The sequence below is a fragment of the Myxine glutinosa genome, chromosome 3 (assembly GCF_964187855.1).
Source record: "Myxine glutinosa chromosome 3, kmMyxGlut1.1, whole genome shotgun sequence".
In the NCBI taxonomy this organism is placed as follows: Eukaryota; Metazoa; Chordata; class Myxini; order Myxiniformes; family Myxinidae; genus Myxine; species Myxine glutinosa.
The window spans coordinates 151664497-151691538 of NC_136263.1; the positions used below are offsets into that span (position 1 = coordinate 151664497).

The 27042-nt window shown below is 42.7% G+C and overlaps 1 long non-coding RNA gene across 2 annotated transcripts in view; it reads right to left on the reverse strand.

The window, feature by feature from the left end:
• Positions 1-8546: 8546 nt before the first annotated feature.
• The window catches only part of LOC137423122 (uncharacterized), a 38191-nt gene continuing 19695 nt past the window's right edge, over positions 8547-27042 (reverse strand). Inside the window, exons 1-3 of one of the 2 annotated variants that reach the window (XR_010983640.2) lie at positions 16773-16886; positions 10873-10924; positions 8547-10051 (exon numbers count right to left, since the gene is read on the reverse strand). This is a non-coding gene — a long non-coding RNA (uncharacterized LOC137423122). Of the gene's footprint in view, positions 10052-10872; positions 10925-16772; positions 16887-27042 lie in introns of those variants that run through there. The other variant, XR_010983641.2, reaches the window with a different exon arrangement.

Genomic DNA, 27042 nt, shown 5'->3' on the forward strand with positions numbered 1-27042 from the left:
CCTGTAGACAGGGAGGAGTTTATTGTTGCAATGATAAGTGGAGAGAGAGCAGGGAGGGAGGCTTTGACAAAGCTGGAGGGGATGGGGTCAAGAGTGCAGGTGGCAGTTTTCATTCCTATGAGGAGTTCAGAGAGGTCAGTAGGGGAGATTGGGGAGAACCGAGACAGGGGATGGCAGGACAAGGGGGGGCAGGTGGTTGGAGGGGGAGCGGGTGCGGCGGTGGTCAAGCTGTTGTAGATGTTGTCAATTTTGCGTTGGAAGAAAGAGAGGAAGGAGATGCAGTTGTCTACTGTGAATGACTGGGTGGTGGTGTTCAGGGGGCGGAGGAGTTTGTTTATTGTCGAGAAGAGTGCTTTTGGGTTTCCGGAGCCAGAGTGGATAATTTGAGAGTAGTAGGCAGAGCGGGCGTGGGAGAGGGCATCTTTGTAGTGTTGTAGGTGGTCCTTGTAGGCTTGGGAGTGAACTGTGAGACCCGTTTTATTGCGGAGTCTTTCAAGTTGGCGAGCACAAGTTTTCATCAGGTGGAGTTCAGGGGTAAACCAGGGAGCAGAATGGGTGAAAGAAACTGTTTTGGTTTTTACAGGCGCAAGCTGGTCAAGGCAGGAGGAGAGAGTGTGGTTGTAGTAGTCAGTGAGGTCGGAAGGGGTGTGGAGGTCAATGAAGGGAGAAGTGGACATTGAAGGAAATGAAGGAAGAAATGTACAACAAACAGACAAACAAACAGACAAATAGCACAAATTCAATACCCTCTCCTTTGGTGAGGTTAATTACCAATCAAATCCAAGTACTAGCATGGCACCCATTAGTGTGCCCGGTTGAACAGTTTAAATTTTGTCAAAACTGTCAAAACTGTTTGAAATATCATGTTATCTTTGGCCACATCTCTCAATGGTGAAGAATCACTGAACTAATTTTAGTGTTCTGAATCGGATCTTCACTAAAATCTAATCAATTCGTCGTTGTCCCACACACCAAACATATCCACCAAGTTTTTTCCGAATCGATTTTTAACTTTTTGAGACATCCTGCTCACAGACAGACAGACAAAGACAGACAGACAGGGGTGAAAACATAACCTCCGTCCACCTTTGGCGACAGAGGTAAAAAAAAATAACATGACTGCATTAAAAGACGTTGACGTTGGTTTGTCCTGCGTCAGAGTTGATAATCAGGATTCTCTCTGGTGTTTAATGCAGGAGTGGATGACAGGTACAGCATCTTGAGAGGGTCACCTGGATCTTTTTACATTTGTAAAGTCCAAAACAGGATTTGCACTGTTTCCTTTCAAAGGTAAGTCCTGATCAACCAGTGGGGTGAAAGGTTCGGTATTTCATCCACAAAGGGTACCTTTAGTGTCCTTTGGCACCTTGCACCATTAGTTCACAACTGCCATTGAGGGCAATACGCCATTCCCCTGTGATGATAACGTTCAAATGTTAAATATTAATCGCCAGCTTTGCCCCACCACATCAACATGGTGCCATCACTTCATCTCAAATGCAGGGGTGTGATAATTCAGAACCTTTTTAAACAACCAGTGGCAGTTTCTCATTTTCAGACAATATCTTCAGTGAAATCTATCATATTTTGGACAAGCCATATCCATCCTCAAGCCGTTTGTGCACATGATTGCCAGATGGAGGGTGGGCTTTAGTGAAAATCTCAGGTCTATAAATTAGGAATTGAGGAGTTTATAAAATAGAACACCTCATGGAACTGAACGTCTGAAAGACAAATTAAAATACAAAAAAACTCCAAACTGTTCCTCTGATGCAATGTTAGTAAGGTGCTGCATTGTTGAATATGCCATTCTTTTTTTCAGGGTGATGTTTGCCAGATTTCTACCTGTTTGCACTTGCTTGTGGACGTTAAAGATGACATGCTACCTTTGTAAGAAAAGGAAAAGGATCTACATGGATTCATAAAATTGAGGGTCTCCAAATAGTGATAGCCAGATGATTTTAGCTTGTTATAATATTCTCTAATGTTGTTTTGGTTTTTTTTGGTTATAACATTTTAAACTGCTTCATTTATTACATTTTAACTACATAATTCAATTTTCGTAATTATAACTTCATAAGAGGATGGTCATAATACAGATTGTCATCGAAGGGAAATGGCCACCAGCTACCATGAGTAATTAAGTTTCCTCTCAATTAAGTTTTAGATACATGGAAAAGTAGATGTGATTTTTGGTTTTCGTGAAATTCAAAGGATTTATGTACATTTTTGTGATTTATTTTTCCCTCTTAATGGTTTTTTTTGTTTTTGTCAGATCCACAGCGAGCCTCGTTTTTGTCCTTAAATTGTCAGGATGTATTGAGGTCGGTCGGGTTTTACCCAGTGATTATGACTATGTATGATAAACACTGCAGAATTTCTCAAAGTGTCAGGAATATTGCTTTTGAAATTCTTGAGTTACACTTGAACGCCTTGATATAGACATCGGGGCTCATATGGAAGAGTTGGATGAAAGAGGAGATGGGAGGAGGGGGTTGTGAGGTGACACCCACAATGGAGTGTGGATGAATGGGTGAATAAGCTACAGCCTACTGCAGGAAAATGACAAAGGAGTGAATTGATAAACTTGTTGAAAGGCAAAAGAGAAGGGTTAGCAAAAAGAGTGAACGTTATGAGTTTGGATTGGAGATAACCTGATATGGTGGTGAGCTGATTCTTTAAAAGGACTGGATGAAAGAGCTTGTCAAGACAGACTCAAGGAGGTGATCCTGCAGAAGAGAGAAAAGAGATGAAGCTTACTACGCTCTTACGAACTGTGAATGGCCATGAAATGCCTTGCTCTTTTGAGTTGGTCCAAGGTGATGACAGGTCCTGGAGGCAAGTAATGATGCCAAGTATTTCGAAAGACTGCACCTCGGGTTGCAGTTGATTGCATAATAAATATTGCAGCACAAACACGCAGATCATTGTGAAGAGACACCGAATGTGCAACTTACTGGCAATGACCTCACGTTCCAGGCTGAATGATTACTCATGTAAAATATACCATGGCATCGTTTACATGCACACTGTTTCAGGCAATATAATTTTTTTTCAATTTACAAATCAAAGGCTTGGAGAAGAGCAGCATTAAGAATAAATTGCACAAAGCAAGCAAATAAAGGTAAAATGATGCGACAGTGATGAATGCATGCCCGTACGGCATCCTGCACCATCAACGACACTATAAATTAGAAGTGAAATCCAGAGGCAAAAGAAGCATTTCAAATGTAAGCATATCAACGGGAGGGAACTATAGAACAGCACTCGATAGAGAGCAAACCTCCGCCAGCCTGAACAGTTTACGTTTTGTATCCCACTGATAGGCCAGATCTGGATTCGAACCTTAACAAAAATGTAATCAACTTGTTGTTGTGATCTACACAACTCATCCACTAAGTGTTGTCATAATCCGTCCACGACCTTTCAAAATATCATGCTTGGCCTATATTTCCTTTTTGGTCCTCAATTATGAAAAATCAGGGCTTTCCAGACGGTCTTTTCGGAGAGACAGAGTGGGAGTGGGAGATTTGTCAGGATTGAAAGACATGTTCCACTTGTTTGACCAGTTTGTGATTTTATCCAGGTCTACATGGAGTGAAGAGGTTGCTGTTGCCTGCCGATCTGAGGGTTGAGATATGGAGCGGCAGAAGGTGGAGACGGAGTCATCAGAAAAAAGATGAACAGGAATTTCCAGTGAGTTGGAGAGATTAGAAAAAGCACAAGGCCCAGAAACACTGCCTTAAGGAACTCCAGCCAGGATGGAAAGAGGAGATGAGAGGATTCATTTACACCTCTTCGCATCAACTTTTAAACTAGAAAACAACACAACGTGCAATCTTCATCAATGAGATGTTCATGTCATAAATACAACATTCATGCAGTTAAAATATAATATTGTAAATGCTTTCTGTTATGCATCAAACGTTTAGTCTAAACAGGAGGCCACCTTTCAAAGTTAGCCAATTCACCAACATACGACCTATTTGGCAAACTTTACCCTGGGACCTCTAACGTTTCATAAATAAAACATTCAGAATCCAATAATTATAACTGATGCAAGCAAGAGTAAAAGAGATGCTATTAGATGTTTACAATAAACTTCAACACAAGAGTAGGCCATTTGGCCCATCAAGCCTGTGCAATCATATCAATATTTAGTGCTGCCCCCTAATCCCACTATATGCAGATATCTATCCAAGTCGACTTTAGAACTATTCCATGACTTTGCCTTATTGTCCTGCCAGTGTCCATTCTAATGAAAGATTCCTCTGCACCTATATTGTCCATACCCTTCATTATCCTAAATATCTCCATGAAATCCCTTCGCAATCACCTCCTTTCTGTAATGTGAAAAGTCCTGTCTCTTTCAGCCACTCCTCATAGCTTAATCTAGCTAAGCCCAGGATTAATATAGTTGCTCTACAATGTACTCTCTCTGTATTTATGGCAGCTACCTCCTTTCTCAAATGTGGAAGGACATCATGTTTTCAACTTTTATGCACAACAAGAGGGAACACAGGGATGGATGTGCCACATCCTACTTAATATATCGCAATTCATTTTTATTGCAACTCAAATCTGGAAATTGAATATAACGTATGAGAAGGTAAAAAGATGAAGCATTTATTTTGGCTGCATAATGCTTATGTACGTTATAATAATAATGATATTTAAAAAAAACATCTTACACACATACCATTGTCCATTTAACTTTACAGATTGCTGCAGTGAGGACAACAGTATTTGAAATCTGTTAAGTTGGTTATCAATTTAAATAATTTCCTGATTGGAGGATGCAAGCATCAGTTAACAATGGAGTGGATGCATTGGTTATTGCTCGATGTCTTTTGCTTTTTTTGTAGGTAATGTTGTTAAAAGTATCCCCCTTGTGGAATTTTTTCACCAAGAATTGAGACAACCATAACTGTTGCAGACACCTCATTTTATTCATCCATTGTTCCATATAATACAGCAGCAAGGCTGATAACAGCATTCTGCAGCTCACCAACATCATTATGCTTCTTCTATTGCCCTATTAGTGTTCAGAATGCCCCAGGTTTGAGAACCTCCATGAACCAAAATGTGTTGCCTGGAGACAAATCATCTGCCTCAAAGTTATGCCCCTGTCTGTGTGTCTGTGTGTCATCGCACATATATTTTCCCTTAAATAAATTTCTTTTCTGCAACCACTTGTCTGATTGATGCAAAACTTTAAACATAGGTGTGACTTCCCATGGATAATACAGCATTTTATTGCTAAATCTGATGTCATAGGTCACATGGTATGGGAGCCATATTGGAATAAAAGAAAAAAAAAATTGGACGAATTCTGCAAAATCTCTGAATGAAACAAATTAAACTTGGCATATGTCATCAACTCCCCATGGGGTATATAGGGTGATAACAATGATGTAATCAGTGAAGTGGTATACCAGCCATAATTGGTTGAATCATAATCCTTATCTAAAAATTCTGAAACTTCATAAGTCTGATCTCTGACCCGATGTGAGTGAAGATTTAAATCTATGATGCCATCGGTTTCCTGGTCTGGCAGCCATATTGGATTGAAAATAAAATTGTAAAAAGAAATCTTCTTCTCCAGAACTGCTACACAGATAAATGGGAAACATCACACATATTACATATGACCGACTAGTCACGAGAAACATAACTTGAAAATTTTTTAATACTCATCTTCATTGATGCAATTAAGCCTTACTATGCACAAAAATTATCGTTAAATATCCTAATAATCAATCAATTGACAACAATAAAAGGTGTCCATCTGTCTGTCTGTCCACCATAACTCCAAAACCATGAAACCTAGCGGCTCCAAACTTTGCATGCATACACCTGGACATCAAACAGATTATAAGGATGAAAACTGGGTGTTTGGGTGTGTTATAACATCCTTTTTGGAGATGATTAACGAGGTGCTCATAAGGGGGAAAAAAAACCCCGATGTGGTGGTTTACCAATATGGCGACTCGCCATCTTGGTCAGCCCACTGTACCTCGCTGGGTTCTTATGCCGCCATTTTGTTTCGGCCTACTCAAACGTGCCCTGCCTTGGAAACACGATCCATTATCATTACATAATTTAAGCATGTCATCAAAATCTGGATTTGGATATGAGGATTGGATGCTGTGTATGAAATAATGTCCAAATCTGGAGTGAAATGTGGCAAAATTTCCCATATCTTGCGATTTTATAACTAAGTGTATAGATGCATTTATTTAAGCGAAGCTGGCATTCTCGTTCTGGTGTTTCTTTTTCAACTTTGTCAGGTAAAACGCATCTCACTATACAAGATATGTGCCGGTGATAGATATACAGTGGTAGAGAGAGAAATAGAGAGAGAAATTATTCAATATGATTCCAGACAATTATGTCCAAACAAAAGGGTTATGGCGTACTTCAAAAAACAAACAAACATGCAACACATGTAGAGAAAGAGCATGGTGGATGGGGGTAACATAGAAGCAAAGATTCCAGATTATAAATTAATTACAAGAACACCATTGACCAAGCTACATAAATAGTAAGGGAAACATATGAAAATCTGTTAACTAAATTGTTACCAAAAAATTTCTTCACCAATATGTTTGTAAAGGTGTGTAATAACATGTGTTAAAATGTTTAAGGTCAACTCCCGTGGGAAACCCAGAAAAAAAGCTGTTGAATTCGGGTACCGAAAAATTATTTTCGAGAATTATTATTTTTTTAATCGGCCCTTAAGTAACTTATGAGGGGTCAAATAAGGGTTTTTCATGATTCTGAGTTGATTGTTAACATTTATATTTCACCACAGACACTCCTTTGTGGAAAAATAATTTCTAAATATATCTCATTTTCTACTTTGCAGGACATGGAGTCTAGCAATATGGATGAAGACGTTACTCCACCTGTGCTCAATTGCTTCATCTGTGCACGCTCGGATACACCAGCTGAAAGGCTCATACAGGCAACTCCAAAGGGATACTCAACTTTATTGAAACAAGCAGAAACTGTCGAAAATGTTACTGTTGTGGAACGTATGAAGGAGGCTCAAAAGGAAGGAAAACTGAGGTACCACCAGAAGTGTAAAAATGATCTGTACAACAACTTTGTTGCAACCACCAAGAAGTCAGCTCAAGCATCAAAGGCGGAGAAAGAGTCATCAAAGTTGAAGAGAAGACGCACTACTTGTGAGTTCAGTTCATCAACTGGCTGCAGTTCTAGAAGATCACAGTCAGTTGACCTCCTGTATAAGGATGTATGCATTCTTTGCAACCAACCAGCCCAGCTCTACAAAAATAATCCAGCACAAGCTAGAAAGAAATACAGAGTGCCAGATAATTTGACTGCAGATACACTGAAGGCAAGCTTGCTGAAGACAGCACGGAGTCGCGGGGATGACTGGGGCACTGAGGTCACTGGATGCCTGGAAGGGATCAACGACTTGGTAGCAGAAGAAACACTGTACCATTTGCGATGCAAACTTATGTTTGCGAGAGGTGACAGTTTGTCCAAGACTGATGAGGAAGGAAAAAGGAAGAGAGGACAGAGGAGTATTGATGAGGAGCGAGAGGTAGTTTTTATTGAATTCTGCGAATGGTTAGACTCAGAATTAGAGCATGGGGTAATGAACATGGACCAAGTCCATGAAAAGCTGCAGGAGTTTGATCAGTCACCAGAGAAGAGCCTTTCTTATTCAAAGCATTGGCTAAAGATAAAACTTCTAGAGAAATACGAAGACACCTTGTATTTCACAACACAGGAAAGAAGGGCAGATGTACTCTGTCTCAAAGATGGCACCGACAATATTCTGCGAGAGCATCATGCTAATCTTGACCATGGAGATGAGAAGACTCAGATCATAAAGACGGCACTCAAGTTCATATCCAATGATATTGCCTTGATTGATTTAGGTCCAAAGTCATACCCCACCACACACAGTATGACTGACATCGATAGTCAGCTGACACTTGTTCCTGCAAGCCTTCAGATGTTCTTGAGACCGATTGTCAAGACAGACGAAAGAGTTGCCGTTTGGGGGCAGAATTTTATTAAGGCCTGTCGACCTCGGTCTGGAGTATTGCCACACCAAATGGGGCTTGCCATACAACTTGATCATAGATTTGGGTCAAAATGGATGCTCAACAAGTTCCACCGGCTGGGATACACTGAGTCTTACACGGAGACACAAAACTACAAATACTGCTTCCTTAATAGTAGGAGTGGAGATGATGTTCCAGATACTTCTGGCACTCTTGACACCATTGTGGAGGAAACCGATGAACAGATCAATGATGAGGTTGCGGTTGATGCTGCGCTTGAGGATCAATCAGTGATGACAGCCAAAGTGCCAGCCAGTGAAAGTGAATTGTCAAGTAATGATCAGGTGGTCTTTATGGAGGTTGGGGAAGCAAACAATGCAGTCACTCAGTTTGTTGGAGACAATATAGATTTAAACATTGTCTCTATTCACGGAAACACTCCCTTTCACTCAATGGGTTGGATCGAAGTCACCTCTCCGGCACCACCTTTGCCAGATCCACAGACAACAGCAGCTTTCCCCCGGGTGAAGTTGAAGGCACTCGACAAAGCTAAGATCCTGAGAGGAACTGAAGTAAAGATTATTCCATTTACGAACAGGAAACAGATAGGAACGAACGCGATCATGTTTCTCCCCCTCGCTGAGCTTTCCTCCTCCCTGGCTCATGATCAGCCACTCCTCACTCCAGGTGACACACTCTGGGCAGCGGGGTGGGTGATCAAATCCAACGATCCTGAGTTCCCACACTCCAACTGGAATGGCTGGATGAAGAGAATCCATGCTAATGATGCAAAGCAGAGCACACAGATCGAGTTCCCCAGTGACTATGGATGGACAATAGGTGTGCATGGGTATGAGCCAGTTCCAACACTGGACCCTACGGCTCCTGAGGAGCTATTGCAGTTCACGAGCTGTAATTGTCATGGAGATTGCAGCAACCGGCGATGCAGCTGCAAGAAGAATGGGGTCACGTGCATCTTGGCCTGTGGAGTCTGTAATGGCATTACATGCAGAAACTGCAGTCATGATGTTGTTGAGTCTGAAGAAGACATAGACAATGACTGTTGAAACTTCTGACATTGTGAATGAGAAATAACTCTTGAGTATTATATATGTATGTGAAATAAAAGCTACTTTGTGTGTAAATGTAAAAGTGAAAATATAAATGTTAACAATCAACTCAGAATCATGAAAAATCCTTATTTGACCCCTCATAAGTTACTTAAGGGCCGATTTAAAAAAATAAAAATTCTCGAACATAATTTTTCGGTACCCGAATTCAACAGCTTTTTTTCTGGGTTTCCCACGGGAGTTGACCTTCAACATTTTAACACATGTTATTACACACCTTTACAAACATATTGGTGAATAAATTTTTTGGTAACAATTTAGTTAACAGATTTGTGAAATATCTCATAAAATGCCCTTACTAAAAGATTGTTTGGCACACCATCGTTTTTTGAAGACAGCAGAATCATGGGTTTCATACTCAAAATGGACACAAGATGTAACCCACACTTTAAAAATCTTTAAAACGTCATCAGCTAAAATATCAATGTTCTGCAATTTCCGTTTTCTTGATAAATAAATGGCAAGCTTTGCTTCAGAGCACAAGAAGTTCCCTAAAAAACATTCATTTTTACATGGGTGAGAAATATTAAAACCACATGTTTTAATATAACCATATGGTGAGAAAAAACACAATGTGTGAAAATCAAACCGAGCCCCTGAGCCACATGTAATAAAATTTTAAAAAGGGAGGACAGTCTCGAACACTCAATGAAGGCATGAAAAATGGTTTCGGGGGAATTGCAAAAGGGGCACAATTCTGAATTTTCGGAACATATGCGATGGGACAGAACATTGCAAGGCAAGATGTAGTGTGCCAGCCACCATTACAAATCCCCAGAGTGCTTGACGATTGGCTCCTTATACATCATGTGCCATTTGATTGTTGCGGAATGGCCAGCTTGAAGCAGCGTTTTCCAATGAGCTCGTGGCTCTGCAGGTCTGTCAGGAATGAGAGTGTTAACACGTGGAGTCTTAGACTATACACCGAGGATTTCTCCATCGAGTTAAAGGAGATAAAACCCTGAAATGAAATTAATCATGTACACTTGCCTCCTGAAGCTCATTACGTGTTTGACACGATCGTTGCGGCATCCGAGTGGAATCATTGAGATTCGGGAAACAATTTTACCATAACAAGACAGAACGGATAGGACTTTCTCACCTGGCATGAACGGTGGTACATTGGATATTGTTATCTTGGTAGCTGGAGTATTTATATGGGATATTGTAATAAAATGACCCCCTTTTATGGTTAGACCGGTACTAACGATGTCATGAACGAACTTTTCCTCTGTCATAACACTACAAACTTCTGGTTCATTCTTGATGCTGCCCAAACATTACCGTCTCCTATGATAGATCTAACGGCAAGGATAATGTCCTCAGTAGGAGCTCCTTCAGGCGGAACACATGCGAATGCATGCTTCCGTGTTAAATTTTCGAACGCCTCGTAACGAGAGCGTGTATTCGCCATACCAGCGAATTTACCCCCCACTTGTCTGAACTGGACAAGAAGGCATCAACCCTAAATTAATCAAACTAAAATAAATAACATACGTGCATTATAAGCACAAAAAGGCTTACAAAACGTCGTCGAAGCCGGTAGGACGCACCCAAAATGGGCCCGCTTTCAATGACAAAGGTGTGGATGAAAACAAAACATTAGGATGAAAACAAAACATCAAAGCACACAGGGTAGAAAATGAGAGGGATTGGGGGGGGGGGGGGCAGGAGAGGAGAAATCCATGCAGAGGACTCACCACAACACAGAGCAGTTGCACACATCCGCCATCTTGCCACGCCCAACACAAACTGCCAGCAGGGGGCGAGAGAGGGAGAGGCAACCAGAGAGAGGGACGGCGTGTGAGAAAACAATCCCGCAAACTGTGTCGATCGCCGAAACAGACATGTTCATGGATGGTTGGTTGATGTAATGGTTGACGAAATGGATGGTTGCGTACGTGGCATTGTTGGTTCGGTTAATAAAAAATTTTATTATTATTTAACTTTGTCAGGCAAAACGCATCTTGCTATACGAGATTGGTGCTGGTGATAGACATGCGCATCTCGCTATACCGTATACGAGATGTGTGTGTGTGTGTGTGTGTGTGTGTGTGTGTGTGTGTGTGTGTGTGTGTGTGTGTGTGTGTGTGTGTGTGTGTGTGTGTGTGTGTGTGTGTGTGTGTGTGTGTGTGTGTTACTGAAACTGAACGAAACTGTCAGCTGAAGGAGGAAAAGAATGTCATTGTCTTGCACGAATGGTTTATTAAATTGCAGAATCATAGCCTGGTACTTCGTAAGGAGTTTGTGAGTGTAACTTCCTTGGGATAGGGTGTCACTCCACTGCATCAGAGTCCACTGTACCTGCGATCTATTTTTAAAATTCCCTCTAGATAATGGACACAGATTCCGAACATCATATTCCCGTCAGGAAGCAATTCATTGTTACCTGGAAACGCTGGATACTTTTGCGAGGAATCAATAAAGTGACGGATATAAGGGCTTTGTATGTGACATAATAGGGCCCATGTATGAAAAGGGTATATGGGCCATAATAGTAGCGTGTTCAGTTAACGATGATATTTTTGTTCAGAATGAACACACGAGATGAGACTATCCAATCTTCCGAGTGAGGTTGTTTTTTTAATGAGTTCCCTCCAAGGAACTTCAATACAGGAGGGTGCCATTAGGCCCATCATTACCTGCATTATGGTTGCCAACCTATAGTTTTTTTTCCATGCTCTATCTTTTTAAATGCTGGACGTCAAGCAAGGAAGCATCACATACGACTTTAAAAGTCTTTAGTATGACTCGGCTGGGGTAAAGTTTGAACCGCCGATCTCCCAGACACAGAAGATGTTATAACCATTATACCACCAGGTTTTGTTTGAAAGTTCCTCGCGCCATCTTCAAACAAAACTCCAACTTCTTTACAATCAGGAAAACATGTCCACTGGCAGAACCTGAACTTCGAAAATATTTGGAAGTGTATCTGTCATAGTTTGTGGACGCATCAGTTTGTAACTCAACACACACAAGAAAATATGGAGAGAGGGGATGGAGGAGGTCAACAATCTACCATCTTCATGTAGATAATAAAATGTTGTGGGTGCACTTCCGATAACCATTTAGAGTGCGGTTTACCAACTATTTTGGCTGAACTCAGTTGTGGACAGGAGGACCCCATGGTATATTTGAATATATCAGGTTTTGGTCTGGCATCATGCATTAATAGATCCCCCATAGTTAGTTGTACTTAGTGTGAGTTATCCACATGACTTATTGGCACAAAATGGATGTTTCCTAGGTAATTCCTGGACTTCCTCTCTGGTCGTCGCCAACGTGTGGCCCTGAATGTATTTCTCTCATCTCCCCTTCCTGTTCAGGCTGGAGTTCCCCAAGGCAGTGTGCTAGGCCCTGTGCTTTTTCTGGTCTTCATCAATGATCTCTCCGACTCTCTGGAAAATCCTCCATACAGTCACGTGAAAAAGTAAGTACACCCCATGTAAAGTTTTGACTTTTTCAACATATTTCAACATACAGCTATTTGATCTTCATTTCAACAATATTGATAGATAAAGGTGATATAATATAACAAATATCATGAAACATTTACATTTTGTAGTCCATTGTATAATTTAAATAAACATAAATGCAAATTTCACATGTGGAAAAAGTAAGTACACCCTTGGCTCTAATAGGTGGTATTGCCCCCTTTGGCAGAAACAACCTCAAGTAGGCGTTTCTCATAACTGTCTACCAGCCTCTGACATCGACTGGGAGAAATTTTTGCCTACTCCTCCATGCAGAATTCTTTCAGCTGTGCGATGTTTGAAGGGTTTCTTGCATGCACAGCTCGTTTCAAATCCCCCCACAACATCTCGATGGGATTTAGATCCGGGCTTTGACTTGGCCATTCCAGAACCCTCCATTTCTTTCTTTTCAGCCATTCCTTGGTGGATTTACGGGTATGTTTAGGGTCATTGTCATGTTGCAAGGTCCATCTTCGTTGAGCTTCAACTTTCCGACAGATGGCCTCACATTATCCTCAAGCACCCTCTGGTACAATGAAGAATTCATAGTGGATTCTATGATGGTGAGCTGCCCAGGCCATGATGCAGCAAAGCTGCCCCAAACCATAATATTTCCACCACCATGCTTTACAGTTGGTGTCAGGTTCTTGTGGTCAAATGCTGTCTTTGGTTTTCGCCAAACATGTCTTCTAGTACTGTGGCCAAATAGCTCTACCTTTGACTCATCTGTCCAGAGCACATTGTTCTAGAAGTGCTGGTCTTTGCCGAGGTGTTCATTGGCAAACTTTAGTCTTGCCCTGATGTTCTTTCTGGACAGCAAAGGTTTCCTCCTAGCACACCTCCCATGTAGATCAAATTTGTGCAGCCTCTTTCTCATGGTAGACTCGTGCACTTTGACATCAACAGTGGCAAGAGCTACCTGTAGGTCCCGTGATGACATTCTGGGGTTCTTAGAGACTTCTTTCAGCATTTGCGGTCTGCTCTCGGGCTGAACTTGCTGGGGCGGCCTGGCCTGAACAAGTTGACAGTTGTTTGGAATCTTCTCCACTTGTAGATGATCTTCCGGACAGTCGAATGATTGATTTCAAATTGTTTGGAGATCTTTTTAAATCCCTTCCCAGACTCGTAGGCATCTATAGCCTTCTTTCTGAAGGCCGCAGAGAGCTCTTTTGATCTCGGCATGGTGACGCCGCACACTTCAACAACAAAGAGAAAACCAAACTAAATGTCTGAGGTTGAAATAAGACAGGTTCCGCCAAGATCCTCTCCAACGATGTTCTAATCATTTGCACCTGAGCTGGTGCACCTGATTCTAATTTTAGATATTTGAAGTAGTGATAAATGTAGGGGTGTACTTACTTTTTCCACATGCGAAATTTGCATTTATGTTTATTTAAATTATACAATGGACTACAAAATGTAAATGTTTCATGATAATTGTTATATTATATCACCTTTATCTATCAATATTGTTGAAATGAAGATCAAATAGCTGTATGTTGAAATGTGTTGAAAAAGTCAAAACTTTACATCGGGTGTACTTACTTTTTCACATGACTGTATCTCTTTGCTGATGACTCCACTCTCCGCTGCTCCATTCCTCATCCCTCAGATCGGCAGTCTGCAGCCTCCTCACTCTCTGCAGACCTGGACAAAATCACAGACTGGTCAAACAAGTGGAACATGTCTTTCAATCCTGAGAAATCTCACACTCTTACGATGTCTCTGAAAAGACCGACTGGACAACCCTCGCATATACTTTCTGAACAATCCTCTCCAATAAGTTCTGTCACTCAAGCTTTTGGGTCTCACTATCTGCCATGATCTTTCCTGGGAAAACCACATTTCCAAGCTGGCCTCCAAAGCCAGTCGCCGACAGGGCAACCTCCGTCGTGCGAAGTTCTTCCTTGGCACACCTAAGCTCCTCACCAAATACAAGGCTTTCATCCGCAGATCAATGGAACACTGCTCTCCCCTCTGGGCTGGTGCCCCTGCCTCACACCTAGCTCGACTTCATGCTGTTGAAACCAAAGCTTTCAAAATCATTGGAATCTCCTGCGATGAAGCTGATTGTGAGGACCTTTCACTCACTCACCGCAGGCAGGTAAGTGGTCTTTGTCTTCACCGACTCCTTTCCGGCCTAGCTCCCCCACCTCTGTCTGTGCTCTGTCCCCCAAATATTCATGCAGGTCGCACAAGATCTGCCAGCAACCCTCTTCTGGTGAAATTGCCAAAAATGAAGACTCTGCTCACCTTCACTCTTTCATTCCTCTTTTCTCCCACCTCTGGAACAAACTCCCTCAATCTCTTCAATCCCACTCTTCCCTCCAGGTCTTTAAAACAGCTGTTCACCACCATCTCTTATCTTCCCACATCCAAAACCTTGATCTTTTCTACCCCCGTTAATTCACCCCAGATCCACTTTTTTGAAATACCAACTTCTTTCCTGGAAGTTCTTGCAGTGTCCATGTGTATTATACTTCTCCCATCCCTCCCCCACCTCCTCTTCCCACGCCTCCTCCCCCCCTAAGCCCTCTCCCTCCCACAGATCTCCCGATGTCCCTGCTCTCAAATGTTGTTGTGCTTGTGTGCTTCCCCCTCTCTCCCCATCTTTTCTACCGCACACCCCTTATTATATGTTTTATGTGTCCGTTTTTTTTTTTTTGCGATTAATGTTAGCTCTTTCACGAGCCTCGATCTTGTATACAAAAAAAATAAATTCATATGAGAGACAGAGACAGAGAGAGACAGAGAAAGAGAGACAGAGACAGAGATGGCATCTCCAGTATTTGTGCTTATTCCTCATCATTATAATCTTGCTCAAGGTAACAAATGACATGATATCCATTTCTGCACAAACAAATTTACTTGGAGTGCATCGGGTACATGTCAATATTTGTATCATATTGTAACAGACTCTGTCTCCCTGATGAGCAATGTGAGACCACCGGAGATTAACTCCCAAGATGTCGAGCAGATGTCAATCAAAATGAGATGAGACTCAATCAAAATGAGATGAGATACTCCAAGGAATAGCCGAGTTTTAATGGTAATTTCCACGAGACGACGCCGAACGGATTATGTTGCTTCTTTCGCTGAACCCAGTCTAAAACCAACTCGGTTATAAGTTAGTAACTCGATAATATTTTTCCTCGAAGGGATATCCAATTAAACTGTAAAAACATAGCGAGGCACAATATTTGAAATCATGAATACACAAACTGCCTTAATAAATAAATTATTTATTTGATGAGACACATGACACGAAAGCACGTACAAACTAGAACGGGCACTCGGTAGAGCGCATACCTTCGCCGCAGCTACTGTTCTGTACTTGGCATGGGAGTGTAGGGAACAGAACAACAAAAATACGATTTTGACCTTTTCGTGACCTTGACCTTGACCTTTGACTCGATTGCTCCCAAAATCTAATCAAATGTGTCCCGTATAATAACCAATCATCCCACCAAATTTCATGCAATTCGGTTGAATACTTTTTGAGTTATGCGAATAACATACACACACACACAGACATACAAATAAATACACAGCGATCAAAACATAACCTTCCGCTTTTGCGAAGGTAAAAAGACAATTATTGAACAAACTAGAACGGGCACTCGGTAGAGCGCATACCTTCGCCGCAGCTACTGTTCTGTACTTGGCATGGGAGTGTAGGGAACAGAACAACAAAAATACGATTTTGACCTTTTCGTGACCTTGACCTTGACCTTTGACCCGATTGCTCCCAAAATCTAATCAAATGTGTCCCGTATAATAACCAATCATCCCACCAAATTTCATGCAATTCGGTTGAATACTTTTTGAGTTATGCGAATAACATACACACACACACACAGACATACAAATAAATACACAGCGATCAAAACGTAACCTTCCGCTTTTGCGAAGGTAATAACTTAATACAAAAAATATACCATCCATCTCGACAGAAAATAGTCAAACATTTAGTCAGAGCATCAGACCAAAAGAGGAAGTGTCTAGGGAATGATACAGCTCGCAGGCAAGGGTGAAGATGAGGAGGGCAGGCTATCATCTAAGGACAGTGCGCAGGAAGGGCAGAGTATCCGCAGGATACCAGCAACATTCAAAATTACAAGAAATACCCAAAAGCTCCAGAAGAAGACACATGCAGGATGGAGGAGAGGATCCCATCGGTAAGAGACCACCAAATGATGCTAAACACCACTTTGTTTGGTACGCCACGTGCCCCTGCCACAGGTTCTTGAAGAGGGTGGTGCAGGCCGAATGAGAGGGCGGTAAACTAATGGTAACACCCCGCAGTACAGAGACCATCCCCAAGGAAATGATTGATTGCTTCCTGTCAGGATGGGAAAACTTCCTTATATGAGCCAATGGCCCAGACTAGAGGGTGGGCAGCCATGTAAGGGAGAAAGTTTCCATATATGGATGGAGTCAGGTTGAGCCATCTGGAGATTGGTATTTTGCCAAGATACCAGCAATTACTCTCCTATTCTTCATGGAAGACACCATGGGATATTTTAACTGAGTGCTTTCTGGTTGTCCGTCTGGCTGTCCGTCAGCTGTCGATCCGTGCGTGCAGGCAAGCATCCATTCATTCGTCCATGATGGGTTTTCGTTACCGCGATAACTTGAGAACGGCTGAAGGGATCTAAGTCAAACTTTGTACATGTATGTTTAATGATGCAAAGATGAACTGACTATATTATGGGATCAAAAGGTCAAAGGACCTGTTTGGTAAAAATTTTGTTACTGGGCTACCTCTTGAACCAGTGATGGGATTTTGACCAAACTTGATATAAGTATGTATTATGATAAAAAAAATATGAGCTCAGCTGATTAGATTACAGCGTCAAAGGTCAGAGGTCATGTCAGGTAAAAATGTGATACTTGAGAACAGCTGAAGGGATTTAAATCAAACATGGTCCAAGTGTTATAATGATGTAATAATGGAGGCGGATGCATATCAGGTTGACGTCGCGACGTCGATGAGTGCCTTTGTAGTTCATTCTCATTCTTAATCATATTTTATGAAGCAATGCAACATTTGCCAAAAACAGGAAGCATGCAAAACAATTACATCATAGTTTCTGGTACATAATCCCTATTTTTGTTTGACTATGACAATCCCACTCTGGATTCATTGGTAAACATGTTAATTAATATTACAGTATTCATTGAAACAGAATGGAGACAAGATTTCACTTCAATAGTGTCAAAACATCTATTTTTGAAAAGATATTACAAACAAAAACGATGTTTTTGAAAATTATATGCTTTCATGATTATCGTTTTTATCCTGAGAACTCCCCTAAATGCCATTCCATGGGACATCTTGAGATCGCATTTGCAAAATGTCCCACGCATCCCTTTTTCATCCTCCCTTCTCTTCCTCATATTTTATTTTCACTGCAACTCATGCATTTCATTCTCTTTTCTTATTGATCTTTCCTTTTCCCTTTCCTTTCTTAGCTACTCCTCTTAAATGAAATATCTCACCCTACACCACCACCAATGCTCCCCCAATCCAACTTGCATACATAAGACTGTGTAAAAACAAAAAAACAATCATATTAATTTGGGCATCTCTCATCTTTTAATCATCATCTTTTATCATCATAATCATCTTTTAATCATCTCTCTCTGGGCTCTGTCCCGCAAATATTCCTACAGGTCGCACAAGATCTGCCTGCAACCCTCTTATGGTTAAACTGCCAAAATCAAGACTCTCTGCTCACCTTCACTCCTTCATTCCTCTTTTCTCCCGCCTCTGGAACAAACTCCCTCACTCTCTTCAATCCCTCTCCTCCCTCCAGGTCTTTAAAACGGCTGTTCATCAGCATCTCTTATCTTCCCCCATCCAAAACCTTGATCTTTTCTACCCCCGCTAATTTCACCCCAAATCCACTTTTTTGAGGTGACTTTTGTCTTCTTTCCTGGAAGTCCTTGGTGTCCTTGCGTTTTATACCTGTCCTGCCTCCCCCCAGGCCCTCTCCCTCCCACACATCTCCCGATGTCCCTGCTCTCAAATGTTGTGTTTGTGTGCTTCCTCCCCTTCTTGTCGACCGCTCCCCTTTTTATATACTTTGTTTGCTTGTTTGTTTGATTTGTTTGTTTGATAAATGTTAGCTCTTTCACGAGCCTCGACTCTGTACACAAAAAAAAATGAAAAATAAAAAATAAAAATAAAAATAATTTCTCATTATGACAAACAACACTGAAGAAGAAGTATGCTGTAAACAGAGCATTCCAGGATATACCTGCACTCAGCTATATTTTGTTTATCGATAACCACAAGCCCTGATTGTTCGATTCAAGATTTTGTTACTATGTTTAATTGAACTCGTTCTTGCTAACTGCGTTCAGATTCTTATGCTGCAAAATGAAAGCCATTAGACTGTTGTGCCCTTGAGCATGGGCAATGTTTTTGAAACTTGCATGCACAGCAAAGCAAAAATGCAAGCTTCTGGCACAGACAGATCCAATGTATGGTTCAAAAATGCACTACAGAGTAACAGAACAACTGAAATTTAATGCAGCTGTCATGGTAAGTCAGGAAGCTTGCTATACTACACGAACACGACTCAATAGTTACCAAAGAAATAACTCTGGCTTTAATAAAACATACGTCAAAGTCTGTAAAACGTGGTTAGCTGATCACACAGCTTAAAATGAAAAGTGAGAATGGAAAGAAAAGGACCATTTATTCATTATATATTTAACATGCTGGCGTGTTTGAGCCCTACCCCTTTACCCTATATGTCTTAGTTTTTTTGTATACAAAGTCGAGGCTCATGGAAAAGCTAGAACACAATGCAAAGTGGGGGAAAACACTAACATCAATATATATATATATATATATATATATACAGTGACCTTAAGTATTGGACCAGTGAAGTCAAATTTATTAATATTGCCATATTCTCAAGATATTTGGAATTTCAGATAAAAAGATGAATGTGTGGCAAGAATACAGGTCAGCTTTTATTTATTGGTATTTATATGTAAATTTGTTTTACTATTGTAAAACAATAGCACTTTTTATGTTCAGTCCCCCCCCCCATTTTAGATAAGTACAAGTATTGAAACAGATTAACTTAAAGTAAATTTAAGGAGTATAATAGTTTCATATTTGTTTGCATATCCCTTGCATACAATAACTGCATCGAGCATGTGACCCATTGACATCACCAAACTCTTGGTATCCTCCTTTGACATGCTTTGCCAAGCCTTTACTGCAGCCATTTTCAGTTGTTTGTTTTGGGGGGTTTCTGGCTTTCGTCTCCTCTTCAGCAAGTGACATACATGCTCCACTTGATTTAAATCATGACATTGACTTGGCCAGTCTAAAGCCTTCCACTTTTTCCCCTGATTAACTCCTTGGTTGCTTTGGCAGTGTACTATGATCATTGTCTCGCTGCATGGTGAAGCGCTGCTCAATAATTTTGGAGGAATTTTCTTGTACATAGGGAGACAAAATGTTTCTGTACACTTCCGAATCCATTCTGCTGCTGCCATCATTAGTGACGTCATCAATAAAGATGAGTGAGCCAGTTTCAGAGGCAGCCATGGAAGACCAAGCCATGATACTTCCTCCACCATACTTCACAGACGAGGTAGTATGCTTTGGATCAAATGCATTTCCTTCCTTTCTCCACACTTTTGCCTTTCCATCACATTATCTTGGTCTCATATATATATATAAAACACAGTGTGTGTGTGTGTGTGTGTGTGTGTGTGTGTGTGTGTGTGTGTGTGTGTGTGTGTGTGTGTGTGTGTGTGTGTGTGAAATGTTACCGATAGACTCCGAAACGGAGAGGCTCACGTGCTTGATATTTGGCATAGACATGGCCATTGAGCCTGGGACGAACATGGCCGAGACCATATTTGACGAGATCCATATTTTTTATTCATATTTACCTCAGCGCATTTCAGCGAAGTACCCGCTAATCTCAGCCAGTGCGAGCAGCTCGCTGATTCGCTCAGAGCGATCACGTGATGTTCCATCCCGTCACACGTCACACGTTTGCACGTGATTCAGGGCGAAAAGCCATTGCGTTTTTCACCTTTATGCGATCGTGTTTTGTGTCGATTTTGTGCGATATGAATTAAATTTTAATTCATATTTCGTGTTTACGAATTCGAATACGAAGGATTTCCCCTTTCCCCTTTCGATTTCGAATACGAATCGAATAAGAGCTTGAGTCGAGAGGGCGAATGTACGGGTTGGGAATGTACGGGTCTCCCCTCCCCCACCCGGCAATGCCGGGTACTTCTGCTGGGATCACGTGATGTTCCAACTTTGCCGCCATAATCTCACAGTTATGCGTTCGCACGTAATTCAGTTTTTTCACATTTCAGCGAGGAACATTGCCATTCACACCACATAGGTTTTTTTTCACTTTCATCTGATATTTGTGATTTAATTCAAACAAACTGTATTTCCCATCTACACGGCCATGTATTCCTATTAACGTTATGTAAAGTACATAAATTGTGTGGATTAATACATCATTTGTGGATGTGATCAATTGCCAGTAACCATCTATATCCCTCCCCTCCACCCTACCCTCTCCCCTTCCCCCCTCCCCATCCCTCCTACCCCTTCCTTTCTGCCCTACCCCTTCCCCTCTCCCCTCCCCCTCCTCCCTCCCCCCACCCTCCCACTACTCTCCCCCTCCCATCCCTCCCCCTCCCCCCTCTCCTCCCCTCCCCCCATCCCCCCTCCCCCTCCCCCCTCCCTTCTCCCTCCACCCTCCCCTCTCCCCTCTCCCCTTTCCCCTCCCCCTCCCCTCCCCCTCCCTTTCCCCCATGCCCCTCCCTTTCCCCCATGCTCCTCCCTTTCCCCCCTACCCCTTCCTTTCTGTCCTACCCCTTCCCCACCCCTCTCCCCCTCCCCCCTCCCCTCCCCCTCCCCTCCACCTCCCCCACCCCCTCCACCACCCCCCTTGCCCTCTCCCCATCCTCCCACTCCTCCCTCCCCCCCACCCTCCCACTCCTCCCTCCCCCCCACCCTCCCAATCCTCCCTCCCCCCACTCCTCCCTCCCCCACCCTCCCACTCCTCCCCCCTCCCCCCCGGTTCCCCTCCCCTCCCCCCTCCCCCCACCCCTACCCCTCCCCTTCCCTCGTCCCCCTCCCTCCCGCTCCCCCTCCCTTTCCCCCCTCCCCCTACCCTTCCCACTCCCTTCTCCCTCTCCCCTTCCCCACTCCCCTTTCCCCTCCTCTCCCCTCTCCCTTTCCCCCATGCCCTTCCCTTTCCCCCCTACCCCTTCCTTTCCACCCTACCCCTTCCCCATCCCCCTCCACCCTCTCTTTCCCCCATGCTCCTCCCTTTCCCCCCTACCCCTTCCTTTCTGCCCTCCCCTCCCCCCTCCCCTCCCCCTCTCCCCCTCTCCTCCCCTCCCCCCTGTTCCCCTCCCCTTCCCCCTTCCCTCCCCTCCCCCGCCCGGCAATGCCGGGTACTTCTGCTAGTCTGTCCATAAAACTTTGTTCCAGAACTCACTGGCAAAATTATAAACTACTTGGCAAATTCTAATCTGGCCTTTCTATTTTTGGTGTTGATGAGAAGTTTTCATCTTGCGGTGTAGCCTTTGTATTTCTGCTGTCAAGGACGTTCGTTCTGTGAACGGTAGATTGTGATACTTTCACCCCTGGAGGTTCTTGGTGATGTCACTGACAGTTATTTTAGTGTTTTTCTTCACAGCTCTGATAATTTTTGTCATCAACTGTAGTTGTTTTTCTTGGCTGACCTGGCCATTGTCTATTGCGAAGTACACGAGTGGTTTCTTTCTTTTTCAAGATATTCAAAATTGTTGTATTTGCTATGCCCAATTTTTGTGCTATGGTTCTCATGTGAATTATTCTGTTCTTTCAGCTTCCAAATTGCTTGATTTTCTTTCATAGGCGTTCTCTCGTCTTCATGTTGGTTTATGCTTACTGACTCCAAATGCAGACTCCCAAGGTAAAAGCAAAGGCTAAAATCAAGACTAGACATTCACAGCTCTTTTATGTGTGAACAATCAATGCAACAAAAACACCTGAGCAACAACAAACACCTGTCAGTCATTTTTTTCCAAAACTTATGCTTACCTAAAATGGGGGGGATTGAACATAAAAAGTGCCAAACTCATTGGACTATAAGCCAAGGTTCTATACCCTTGCCTCATATTCATATTTTGATCTCAAATTCGAATTTCTTGAGTAGGTATGTTGGAACCCATCTGTGGATCGGTCCCATCGGCCGATGGGTCTGCGCCATCTGCGGATGTGTTGTTCACCTTGAAGGAATGTGTATGCATCAATGGTGGATGAGTATGTTTATTTGAACCTAAAAATATTATCTTATTTTTATCTTATCGACAAACGGTTATCGACAAACCACATGTCACGGACTGCTTTATAAACATTTATGACATCAATTGCTTATTTTTAGGTTCAAATAAACATACTCATCCACCATTGATGCATACACATTCCTTCAAGGTGAACAACACATCCGCAGATGGCGCAGACCCATCGGCCGATGGGACCGATCCACAGATGGGTTCCAACAGGTATATAGCAATAATAACAAATTTGACTTCACTGTTCCAATCCTTATGGAGGGCACTGCATCTACACAAAGGGTGTCCATAAAGTCCTTGTGCAACTTTGAACTTTTATAACTTTTTATGGAGAAATGATCGAAACAAACGGTAAAGGGCAAATTAATGCAAAATTCATAAAGGCTCTACATTATTCAATTAAAATATTTAGGCTCCAAGATAACTGCCATCTTTTGTAATACAATACTCGTATTTCAATGCAATTATCCAACTTGTTGAAAACATTCTCCAGTTGTTGCTGAGTCATAAATGAATTGCATTTGTGATCGTAGCCCCAACTTCATCCAGAGAATGTGGTTTTGTTGAGTAAACAACAGTTTTACATAGCCCCATAAAATGTAGTTCAATGTGGACAGGTCAGGCGAACGAGGTGGCCAAGCAATTGGCCCACAATTACCGATCCACTTGTCTGGGCGGACATCATCCAAGAACCATCGCACATTCAAAGCAGAGTAAAAGGGAGCCTCGTCATGCTAGTACAAATTGATAGTTGAGTAATCAAGTACGGTAATTATGGTGTTTGACTTTGGTGTACCACTGATTTAGAAGATGCCTTATCAGAAGATGTCAACTCAATGAGAAACCCTTCCTATTTAAAAAGCTTTTTTCAATTTCCTCTTCAATTCATTACACTTCAAAAAAATTCAATCTCTTACAGTTCTTCCTCCCTACATTCTCTAAACTCACCTTCATTCCACCCCTCCTCTATCGTTTTCAAATGGATCTCCAACTTGATAATCACAATAAACCAAGTTTGTAATAAATGTTCGTTTTTCATTAATCATCCACTTTCTAAACTCCCCCCTCACACCTCCCCTCCTAAACTCCCCCCTCCCACCTCCCCTCCTAAACACCCCCTCACCCCTCCCTTTCAATTCTCCCACCTCACCCCTCCACTCCTAAACTCCCCCCTCCCCTCCTAAACTCCCACCTCGCCCCTCTCCTCAAAATCTCCCCCCTCACCCCTCCCCTTCAAATCTCCCCCCTCACCCCTCCCCTTAAAATGTACCCCCTCACTCCTCCCCTTCAAATCTCCCCCCTCGCCCATCTCCTTCAAAATTCCCCCCTTACCCCTCCCCTTCAAAATTCCCCCCTTACCCCTCCCCTTCAAAACTCCCCCCAAACCCATCCCCTTCAAATCTCCATCCCTACCATCTTTCTCCAATTCTCCCCCCTCCTCCTCAAAGCTGCCTCCTCCCCACTTTTTCTCCCTTCTATCTCATACCTCCACCTCCTCCAACCTTCGGCTTTGCTCTTCCCCCCCCCCCCCTCAAACAACGCCTCACTGTGCCTCATCCCATCACCATCAAACCTTTTGTACTCCTCATCCTTCCCTTTCTCTAACTCTTCTGCAATCTCTGACACACTATCAACATCTCTCCCTACCTCCTCCTCTTCCTTATCTTACGCTACTCCTCCCCTTCCCTGTCCTGCACCCGATGCTCCCCCTCCCTCTTCCTTAACGGTATGGAGCTCAAACATCTGGGGCCTTCACTCAAATCTGATTGATCTCTCCATATAGGTTGCTTCTGTCAAACCCGATGTAATCTGCTTAACAGAAACTTTCCTCCTTCAAGATGTCTCTGATTCCCTTATCTCTTCCTGTTTACTCCCTCCTCCGGTATGATAGACCTGAGCCTCGTCCTGGTGGTGGGGTTGCTATCTTTATCAAAAACTCTCTTCCTCACTCTCCTTGCACTGCCCTCTCTCCACCCCACCCCCAGGAGTACCTCTGCCTACGGCTTCCTCTCCGCTCCCACCTTTTGTTCATATGTGTATTGTACCGTCCTTCAAACAGTGATGACTCCATTTACATTTTGCTGTTTGACAACATGGATCAACTTCTATCCACTCATCCCAACTCTCTCTTCCTCATATGTGGCGACTTCAACTGTCATCATGCCAGCTGGCTGGGTGTGGGTACCTCTCTCACCAGCCATGGCATCTCAGCAAAGGACTTCTCCGACTCATTGGGACTGACACAATCTGCCAATTTCCCGACACGGATCTCAGTCAATGGAGCATCTTCTCTTCTAGACTTGGTTATGACAAACTTCCCTGCAAATGTCTGCTGCTCCTCTTCTGCTCCAATCGGTTCTTCTGATCATGTGCTTGTTGATGATCACTCTTTGCAGACCTGTACAATATCACAGACTGGTCAAACAAGTGGAACATGTCTTTCAATCCTGACAAATGTCACACTCTTACTAAGTCTCACCAAAAAGACCGACTGGAAAACCCTCCCATCTACTTTCTCAACAATTATCTCCAAGAAGTTCTTCTTTTTTTTTCGTTTTGGAACCAAGACGTTCTGTCACTCAAGCTTTTGGATCTTACTATCTGCCATGATCTTTCCTAGGAAAACCACATTTCCAATGTGGCCTCCAAATCCAGCCAATGGGCATCCTCCATCGTGCGAAGTCCTTCCTTGGCACACCTGAGCTCCTCACCACATACAAGGCTTTCATCCGCAGCTCAATGGAATACTGTTCTCCCCTCTGGGTCGGTGCTCCTGCCTCACACCTAGCTCGTCTTCACGCTGTTGAAACCAAAGCTTTCAGAATCATTGGAATCTCCCGTGATGGAGCTGATTGTGAGGGCCTTTCACGCACTCACCGCAAGCAGGTAGGTGGTCTTTCTGTCTTCTACCGACTCCAATCCGGCCTAGCTCCACCAGCTCTATCTGTGTTCTGTCCCCCAAATATTCCTACAGGTCACACAAGATCTGCGAGCAACCCTCTTCAGGTGAAATTGCCAAAATCAAGACTCTCTGCTCACCTTCACTCTTTCATTCCTAATACCCCCACCTCTGAAACAAACTCCCTCACTCTTGTCAATCCCACTCCTCTCTGCAGGTCTTTAAAACAGCTGTTCACCACCATCTCTTATCTTCCCCCATCCAAAAACTTGATCTTTTCTACCCCCGTTAATTCACCCCAGATCCACTAAAGTTATTTAAGTTATAAGTTGTACAAGACTTTATGGACACCCTGTATATGATTATAATCTGTTCACCAACTTACAGCAACATCATGACGTCACCGTCACGTTGTGCTAAACTGTGACCCCTAGATGGCATCTCACAGTGTGAATCCAGTCATATGGGAATGGTTCAAAATGCCACAAGGAGAGAAAATAGCATAACTGCAGGTACTTTTCACCATTGTTAGAGCTCATCAGGACAGCATAATGCTTAAAATTGCCTGTCTGGGATGAACTTCCATTCCGAATTAATGAATGGCAAAGCCCCCTGTGTATAGTAACGGCAAGACCCCCCGACCTTGTCTTGTCCTTACGATACACTGTGAGTCTTATCGTGCAATAGATGTGATGTGATACCTCGTGATGGAACCAAGATAGAACCATTACTAGAACAAGTAAAAATGACAGGCAATTTAACATTCCATCGAAAAATTCAATCCTTTCTCATGCAGCACCCTGACAGAATTGAACCAGGGAAACAATCTGCAGTGAAATCTCATTCTGGGGACATGTGATTCAAACAAGATCATGCAAGGTACCCTTCCTTGGAGTTGCCTTGTCTGTACATTTCCTGGCTCTTCTTAAATGTCTTCAGTTGAGTTCAGTAAATATTCAGCTACAAAGGAAATCCCCTAACACCTGATATTTCCATTTGCAATCTACCAAAGAGCAAAGATGTCACCTGACGCAACATTCAGGCTTTCTAGGTGGGCTGAGAAGGAACCATTTATCTATTACATACTGAAGTCAGAGGAGTATCTAGAAAATTAAAGTTGAGCAACGGTAGAGAAGAGAAGATGATAGAAT